Source organism: Cydia pomonella, chromosome 1 (assembly GCF_033807575.1).
Source record: "Cydia pomonella isolate Wapato2018A chromosome 1, ilCydPomo1, whole genome shotgun sequence".
Taxonomy (NCBI): domain Eukaryota; kingdom Metazoa; phylum Arthropoda; class Insecta; order Lepidoptera; family Tortricidae; genus Cydia; species Cydia pomonella.
This window is the reverse complement of record NC_084703.1, coordinates 7,989,672-7,998,699: the sequence shown is the minus strand read 5'-3', so window position 1 is coordinate 7,998,699 and position 9,028 is coordinate 7,989,672. Positions and strand designations below refer to the sequence as shown.

The window sequence follows — 9,028 nt, the reverse complement described above, 5'->3', positions numbered from 1 at the left end:
CCTAGTGAGTATTATATTCTTTGATAAGCACTTATATTCTTTGATAAGCACGGAGTAAGCTAAGAATGAGTAAAGGTATTTCCGGGAATAGACAACAATTACGAAGCTGACTGTGTGCGGACTTGCGCTCTTGCTTTCTTTTATTCGTCTCAAGTCATCCATAGACAAAAGCTAAATTTCTCATCAGTCTTCAGAAACGCACGCAAGGCTTTATGCTATGGTCGATTGAAATTGGATGGTGGTGTATATATTTTATTTCATTCAGTGAATCTTTATTTTGAAGATTTATTAATAAAAGTCTAAGTAAAATGGTGTTTATTGGTCGGTAATAGCTTCCGGGAATATTTTAGTGTTAAAATAACTATGTTATGGCTAGTGATTCGGACTGTGTAAGGACAGAGTTATGTTAATGTACTCCTCATGTCACCGGGTTCCACCTATGTACCTGGCCCTCGAAGGTGCGTTACTTGGCTTTTTATTTACCTCACTGTATGTTATGTGTATGGTGACCACAAGCCACCAGAGATAGTTGTTACTTTGTTTTGATTTATAATGCATCCTTTGTTTGATTTAGTACTTGGTGTAACATAAATAAATGAAGCGAGCCCTTGTTCCGCTTGCTCGGCTCGCTATTGCTCATCTGGTGGTGAATATATTATTTTCCTGGGATTGAGCGTAACGTTAACCGAATGGGAATATTTCTTATGGGATGTCATTGTTTTATTGTTATTCTAAACATTGTTGTTATTGTGATCTTTTAACTTTATTGGGCTTTCGTAACTTCGCTTTTATTTATAAAAAGTTCACGGTATTTCTACACGGAATGTTATAATATAATTTGTCAGAATTTCATTAAATGCACTTATTGTTTGCAATTTTTATTAGCAGTTGGTTTACTCACTGTTAATTTATGTTAGTCATAATCATAGTATTAACATTTCTATGCTGTCCAATAAGACATGATTTTCATTAAATGTAAGTAGATATATTTATTAATTTAAAAGCTGCTGCTGCAATGGTTTAGTTAGTTGATTTACAATTTGCTACTCATTTCCAAAACCCATTCACAAAAAAAAAAAACACTAAATAGTGGCAAATAATTCCAAAAAGACTCTTATTACAATATGAGTGATATTTAATGATTTTCGGGATTTTCGATATTAACCGAATACATCTTAATGTATTTTGGATGTTATTTAGTATACAATCATAATTTTAACAGATAAATTATTATTAATAGACTTCTCATAAGAAGGTCTTGTCAAACTCTCTTTTTTTATTAATATAAATTAAGGTGTATTTAGATAACTCTGAAACACTCATATTGATAATTCCTAAAATTACCCATAATGCTATACAATAGCAGATAATCCATTTTCAAAATAATCTGACACTCTGAAGTGAATTACATTTGACCACACACCTTATGTGATTTGATTACATGTGACTGAAACCGGTGAAACATCCTACTTTGTTGCTTGCCACGAGAACAAAATTAACCTACAAATAACCTGTCAAGGCAACCTTATTGCAAGCAACAATAGCGAATATGGGGTGTTTTGCCGGTTTTGGTCACATATGTATTCATTAATATAAATAGAAAAACAAAATCTGGCTATTAAAACTATAATCCAGTCATTAATGTGTTTTGAATAATTTTTTGGGACTGAAATCTTATGCCCATCATGTATTCAATGAATGAATAAAACTAATAGTCCATATTTTTTGATATTTATCCTTGTAAATCCTTTTGTTGGATGAAATCAAATCAGTTTAATCTATTACTTAATAAAAGGTTGAAACTATATTTTAAGAACTTACAAGGATAAGCACCAGTGAAATTGTCAAATGCGAAAGTCAATTTTTATTTTATTTGTTATTCTTTCCTTCATGGGTATGGTAATTTATACTTAGAATGTAACCCAAGGGGGCAGTTGTTGTTTAACCGCTCATGCTAATATTGATACCCGAGCAAGTGAACATTTTAAAATTTAATCATGAGCGTAGTGAGTGGTTCGAAAAGTGGAATCTTGAATGTTGCGAGGGTTTCAAGGCAAAAGGGTTAAACAAATTTTGCCACCAAGTGAATCACAAAATTATTCACCACAGCAACGCAAGGAACTAACTCTAAACCATCAAACAAAATCAAATCCAAATGAATGTTATAAAATATTTATCATTAAAATTCATCATTTAAAAGTCAATTCTACCAGCCAATATAAGGAAACAACTCAAAATTTGCATTTAATACTTAGCCACACATGTGGATAAAATGCAACTCTCGTTTTCGTTTTTGAACAATCAAGAAAGCCCTTACAAGCTGGTGTGGTAAAAAAGTCTTTATGGTTACAAATAATGCTGGCCAATCCCATTGTAGATTGGTTAAAACGCAGCTATGACTCTGTCAAGGGATTTTCTTTTAGTCCTTATTTTTTACCCTGAAATTGGTCCAAGTGACAATTATTCAATTTCTTCTCTCTGTGGCTTACAAAATTTCCTATCCTCTTGGATCCCAGAAACGATGTTTAGTTTTTGAATTAGGAACCATGTCTTGTTTAGTGAATGTTAAATATAATGTTTTGAAATTTGTCCTTTATAAAGGCCTCTGGGACTCAGGAGGCTATGCCCAATTCCAACCTAAGCTGGCTTCTATTGCTGAGGTTTTTTTAAAAACCGTGACACTTGCCATGTCTCCTGCAGTTTTGACTAAGGGCCAAAAGCCCTGATACATCAGGGAAAATCCTGACATATGGCAACTTTAACTGTGCAAAGCTGGTACTGGGTGGCCACCAAGCCACCTACAATTGTGTGTGAAATAATAGCAGTAGGTAAATAAAAACAGCAAATAAAGAAAACATAATTTAGGACAGTATTCCTGTTATATTCTACATTTCTTGTATACTTTAAGTCCATTAATTTCACGGGTGCCTTCCTGAGCTTAAATTAAGTAATTTTCTTAAAGAAACCGGTACTCCAATTTACTCCATTTTGGAAATAGTCAATGATTTATTTCAATCTGATAAGGCTCCTACGAGAGTGTACACTTGCCTTAAGGTCTGTTTACATATTGATTAGTGTTTGGTATGAATTTATACATTTGCTACTAAACTCAAGTACTATCTCTGACGATTGATATTGGAAATGTTATTGATATGTCAGTTTTCAATTGTTCGGTGAATTTTTAAATATAATGTCCGTGTTAGAATAACGCTATAAATACTTTAAAAAAAAAAACTGTCATTCAGTTTTCTTAATTGTACTTAGCCATACCCCGAAGCGAATGGGGTTAAAAAAACTTATTTTATGTTAAGACTGATTCGTGATGTTCTAGATCATGACATGACGTATAAAATATTCTACCTACCTCCAAATAATATACTTAACAATTAAAACTTCTTTGATGGTGTCAACCCTGCTAGCCGTGGCGTTATCCGCCCGGCTAAATGGGCTCTTTGGCGTAGCCTGTTATATGACTACCTATAATAACAATCCATGAGTAGGGTTGTCTGTCATGTTAACAAAAGTTAAAAGAGCGGTTACTAGGCGGGTTCGAGGGAGTGAATGTGTTAACAATCAAAGCTTCACATTATTAGCTTACACATAGGAGCGACGTGCGAATCGCGGCCAGTGTGATAATGGCCTTATATGTGACCGCGGCGGCCAAAACATCCCACTTTGTCGCTTGCCACAAGGACGAGATTTGCTTGCATCTTTATACGAATAACCTAACAAGGCATCCTTGTTGCAAGCAACAAAGTGGGACGTTTTGCCTTTGCCTACAGCTCACAAAAGACATCTCGGGACTCGTACAAAATGACACACTTGGCACACTTGCATTGAAATAATAATAAAAAATCATAATAAAATTGCTATTTAATGCCAAAACCTGCCGAAATAGAAATAGAAACTTCAGTTGGAAACTATACCTCTCACGTCGAATGACGGTCTCTATGACTCGTTATATGGAGAAACTGTCACGTAGACATTTTTTTGGATAGTTTAGCGCATTCATTTATCTATTATCTCTTGTCTTTTTTTATATACCACGTCAGTGGCAAACAAGCATACGGCCCGCCTGATGGTAAGCAGTCGCCCTAGCCTATGGACGCTCTAAAGTTTTAGAGGTGTTACATGCGCGTTGCCGACTCTTTAAAAACTTGTTCACTCCTTTTTTGAAGAACCCCATACTGTATACCCTCGGGAAAACCCAGTCTCTTTTTCAGACGTCAAATCTCTTAGATAAAAAACTATATAATAAAGGCAAGTCAAAGCGCATAAATTGTTACCATCATTTGATGCTAGAACTATAGTTCATGCTGCGCTGCGTCATTCGGTCCAGTCCTACACTTGTAACTGGAGAGAAACGTTTACACCGCGTTTATGATAGATCAGCATACAAATTAGTATGTAGGATCGTTCAGCTAATAGTTTTGCTGACTATACATAGGTCTTTTCTGACCGGCTTAAGTCGATTCCGTTGCGACAAATTTGGTAACCTAATGCCACATTCAATTTAATGGAACTCTATGTAAACTCACCTATGACATATGGGCACTCATTTATTAAATCTTTCCCCTTTAAGATCTTGTTAAATGTGTCACGTTTTACGGCCATTTAGCTGCAGTTTGCCTTAAGTCTTAACACGTCCAGAACAATGGGCCCTTGATTGCTATCACTTAGTGTGTATGATAAGGGGCATTATAACGCGAATCAAGAGACCATTGTATTCCCTTTATTAATATGTTTATTTCTTGGAGCGCACGGATGTTGCGCGTTAAGTATGAGTAGTTAAATGTGACGTTCTGTAGGGCTAAGATGGTCGGCTCTTTATCATTTGTCACCATGGTTGTCACGTTCTGACAAGTATGTAAGCGCGAAAGTTACGGGTATAGTGGCAAGTGATAAAAATTGAACCATGCTGCCACCGCTGAGGTAAAGGGCTAGTGACTAGTGTAGTCATTAATGACGATATCACATTGCCGGTGACAAAGAGTATCGAAGAACTTATTAATTATGCGTAATTTTCCAATAATCTTTTACATAACTATCTATCCATATAAAGTTTAAATAAGTAATGAAAAGTGAGAACTAAATTGCTAAAAGGGTAAAAAATATTAAACTATCCACCTAGTATAAAATACGTATAGCTGCGTCACATATTCAATTCATCAAAAAGTATTTTTGATGACCCTTAAAAAAGATGAGAATTATAAAAGGCCTGTCCATGTCTACAAGCCACAAGATTTCACTATAGTAAACATGGCCGGAATACCCTAGATATGCATTTAAAAGCCGGGCAAGATTCTATTTTGCCCTGAGATAGAGCGGTTTCACATTTAGCGTTATTTTCTCCGCGTGTATGATCTTTTGGTGTTACGCGCTTAGGCGGTTATCACACTGCCGCCGCATTTCGTTACAAAGTGCGGAGCGACGACTTCGCGTGTGGCGACGACGGTACGGTTTGCTCCGTAATTTCGTCCGGAGCTGCGGTGCACGACGAACGTTTATGAACAAAAATTTGTACGGTACTAAAGAACTCAGTTCGGCATACCCTGCGGCCCGCACCGCATCTGAATCATCCGAAAGCGCGAACCGTCATGCGATTCGCACCTTCGCACGAAGAGGCTAAGCCAATCTGACTAATCAAGATTCTACAGTACAAAGTTAAAAACTGCAGCATCGGACGCCGCTCCGAAGTGCGGTGCGGTGTGATACTGATTACTGCCTTACACCTTACACGCACGGTATGTTTCGCTACATTTGGTATAATTATAATACGCGCCTACAAACAGCTTACCTATGGCAATAATGTGCGTACGTCATGTATAGTCAAATAAAATATGAACGTCGAATTTCAAAGCATTGTTTATTGTAATTCTACGCAATCCTTCGTCCTTTTTTTTTGATGTAAATATTCTGTTGTATTCAAATTATTTGTGGTTAAAGCATTTTTGTGGTAAAATTATGTGGCGAAATTTTTGTTTTTGTTTACATCGGTGACTCGATCATTTTCATAATCTTTTTACTTGCAGTAAATATTAATACCACTACCTAGAAATCATCAACATGGCAAAGTTCAAATAGAATCTTGTCAGGCTATAGATTCACATTCTTAGATAAGTCTAAGATGTGTTGTATATAAATAAATAAATAAAATAAATATTATACGACATTATTACACAAATTGACTAAGTCCCACAGTAAGCTCAATAAGGCTTGTGTTGAGGGTACTTAGTCAACGATATATATAATATATAAATATTTATAAATACTTAAATACATAGAAAACACCCATGACTCAGGAACAAATATCCATGCTCATCACACGAATAAATGCCCTTACCAGGATTTGAACCCGGGACCATCAGCTTCGTAGGCAGGGTCACTACCCACTAGGCCAAACCGGTCGTCAAACGGTCGGTCGGTCGGTGGTATATGTACTTACATATGTATTTTCATTTCATTCAACTAGGTATAGAACTACTTACATAGGTAATAGCGCCATGTGCAAACATGTTAACTCTTGGCAGTCGTGTAAAGCTACTTGTTGTGTAATCTGGGGCTATTTCTCAAACGGTATTGGACTGGACTGGACATGGAAACCCATATGGTTAGACAGTTCTCGGGCTAATAATATTAGTTCGAGGGATGGGCTCCTGACCACCCGCATAAGCCGTCCTTTGCGCGGTGCAACCATAAGCTATTACGCTTACAAAAACACCTCGCAGGTATCTAAATTATAGGCTTTCCCTGCTTTCTATTTCCCAACAAAGCTTCCATACAATGAAACCTTGCTAGGTTGTATTTTTCTTGCTTATGTAAGAAAGTCTGCCACATATGTAAGTGTATTTTTTTTATAAAAATTGCTTGTTTAAAAATACTTCTTATTTTTTATCTGCAGCCACGGCAAGTAGAGAAGATCGTAAAAAATATGTTTATTAAATAAAATAGTTACTTACTCGTAATCGTATTCGGGCAGTTAATTGTAATCACGAAGGTACCTATACATAGATATAGTAGACGTATCACGACCAGTACCATTTCCTTTCGTTCGATTATATCGCAAACGCACGATCACGACAAAATGGAAATGAGTCCCCACAAATTTAACCCGTACTCATGATAAGTCATACTTTAAATGAAAAGCGAGCCGGATGTCACTTGTGCCAAACCCGTTGGTATAAAATGATTTAACCTTCTAACGAATCTAATATAATTAGTAATTAGGCTTTAGGTTGATAAGGTAAAACTACTGTTTACGAGTAAATCTGATGTTAAAAACAAACCAGCAAAGTGTCCTGTTTGAAACTCAAATGTCTGCAGTCAAGTTATCTTGGATTTCGATGTGTAATTTATACATTATAAAATGTCTAAATGAGATCAATTCTTGACGACACCAATGCTAAAAACATAATTTCGATTGTAGTATTTATACAAAACAATAGGTACTTACTTGGCCTCCTAAGCTGATGCGTACTCAGTAACGCGTAGAAGGCAAGTATTATGTTGATTGAAATGCAATTTTTTCTCTACATCTTAAACTTCTAAAGATATTAATGTACACTCATCTGCTGCATGTGCTATCTGGTCTAAAAAGTAAAATCATGTAACAGCGTAGAAACGCAAACCTAATGCTCAAATAATTGCGCCAGCTTGTCTAATTTTAAACATTGACAAAGCCCTATTTATACACTCGAAAAACTCCCCAATTAAGGCGCTCCATATATTCGCAGAATACCCGTTGCCACCGTCCTTTTCTATCCCGCCCTGTTAGGTAGAGAGAGACGTATTGTTGGTTTATAGCAGCGTACCTGGAACACCACTTGTAACGAGTGCAACTCACATCTCGCATGGGATTAACAATAACGAAGACCTTGACACAACAATGTGGTTAGAGAATAGGTTCTTACATTCTCTTTCTTCCTTTTAATGGCGAGATATGCAAGTAGATTTTTATAAGTACTTGTGAGAATTTCTGAACATGAAATTCCTAGTTAATGCCCTCTGATCATTGACTAAAATGATAGTTTCATACTAATATTTCCGGCAGTAATCATAGTTTTCCAGAACAGGACATTTGTATAAAGATGTTACTGTACGAAAAATACCATAACCGTTGATTTGTGAGCGTTACACAGGTATAACATACATGTATTTCGCATACCCGCCAATCCTGCTGTACATACAATCATGTCCTGTCCCACAAACTTGGAGGTAACATCAATTCTTATAACGTAAACGGCGGGTGAACTAGCTATAAAATTGGAAATATATTCAGTGCTTTACAAATCCCAATCCTCACAGTCTATATTCGCTTGGCATTCACGATATGGAATGTTTATTCCAGTACCTGGCGTTTGAAGTGCTTTATACAATACGGTATTGACGTCAGGTATTACACAGCCCCTTTGGCATAGGGCCATTGATACGCCATACCACATGGGATTCTGATTTAGCCTTTGATCTAACTGTGGCATATCGACGATTCACTTCGTCTCATTGTGTTAATTAATCTCTAATTATGTTCCCAGGATCTGCGTGCATGTGTCATTGTGTAACTATTATCTCAAATTGAATCAAGGTGCATTATGAAGGCATGCGTACCACGCTGAACATTAATCACATCGGACATACTCATGCATGTGATCAGTTGATCATGTAAGAGGGGTTGTTGAGCTGCTGCCACTGCTTTCGATTCAACAGTGCACCTAATCTATATGATTCGATTAATTATAAGCGAACAAGCCGTTTGGTCTTTATGCAAAGTTTAATTGATTACTAATAGTGGCGTTACCAACAGTTGTGTGTAATATAATGGACCCGGGTGTGCCCTTAAACTACGTCCAAAAGAGAGGTATGGGCACTGTGAATGTTATCTCGCTTTGTGTGGTAGGGCACAGCATGACAGCACAGCGGATGTCATTCCAGATTTAGAGCAGAACCCAACTGGGGAATTACTTTCACCTTACAGAAAACCGCAGCCAAATAACACTAGACCCCTACTCATAGTGTTGTGTTCCTGCCGGTG

At 36.7% G+C, this 9,028-nt stretch overlaps 1 protein-coding gene across 2 annotated transcripts in view; it reads left to right on the top strand.

The window, feature by feature from the left end:
* The first annotated feature begins 258 nt into the window (after positions 1-258).
* LOC133527027 (discoidin domain-containing receptor tyrosine kinase B-like) overlaps positions 259-9,028 on the top strand; it is a 103,800-nt gene continuing 95,030 nt past the window's right edge. The window contains exon 1 of one of the 2 annotated variants that reach the window (XM_061863943.1): positions 259-458. The gene's annotated coding sequence lies outside the window, so the exon portion shown is untranslated. The remainder of the gene's footprint in view (positions 459-9,028) is intronic. The other variant, XM_061864131.1, reaches the window with a different exon arrangement.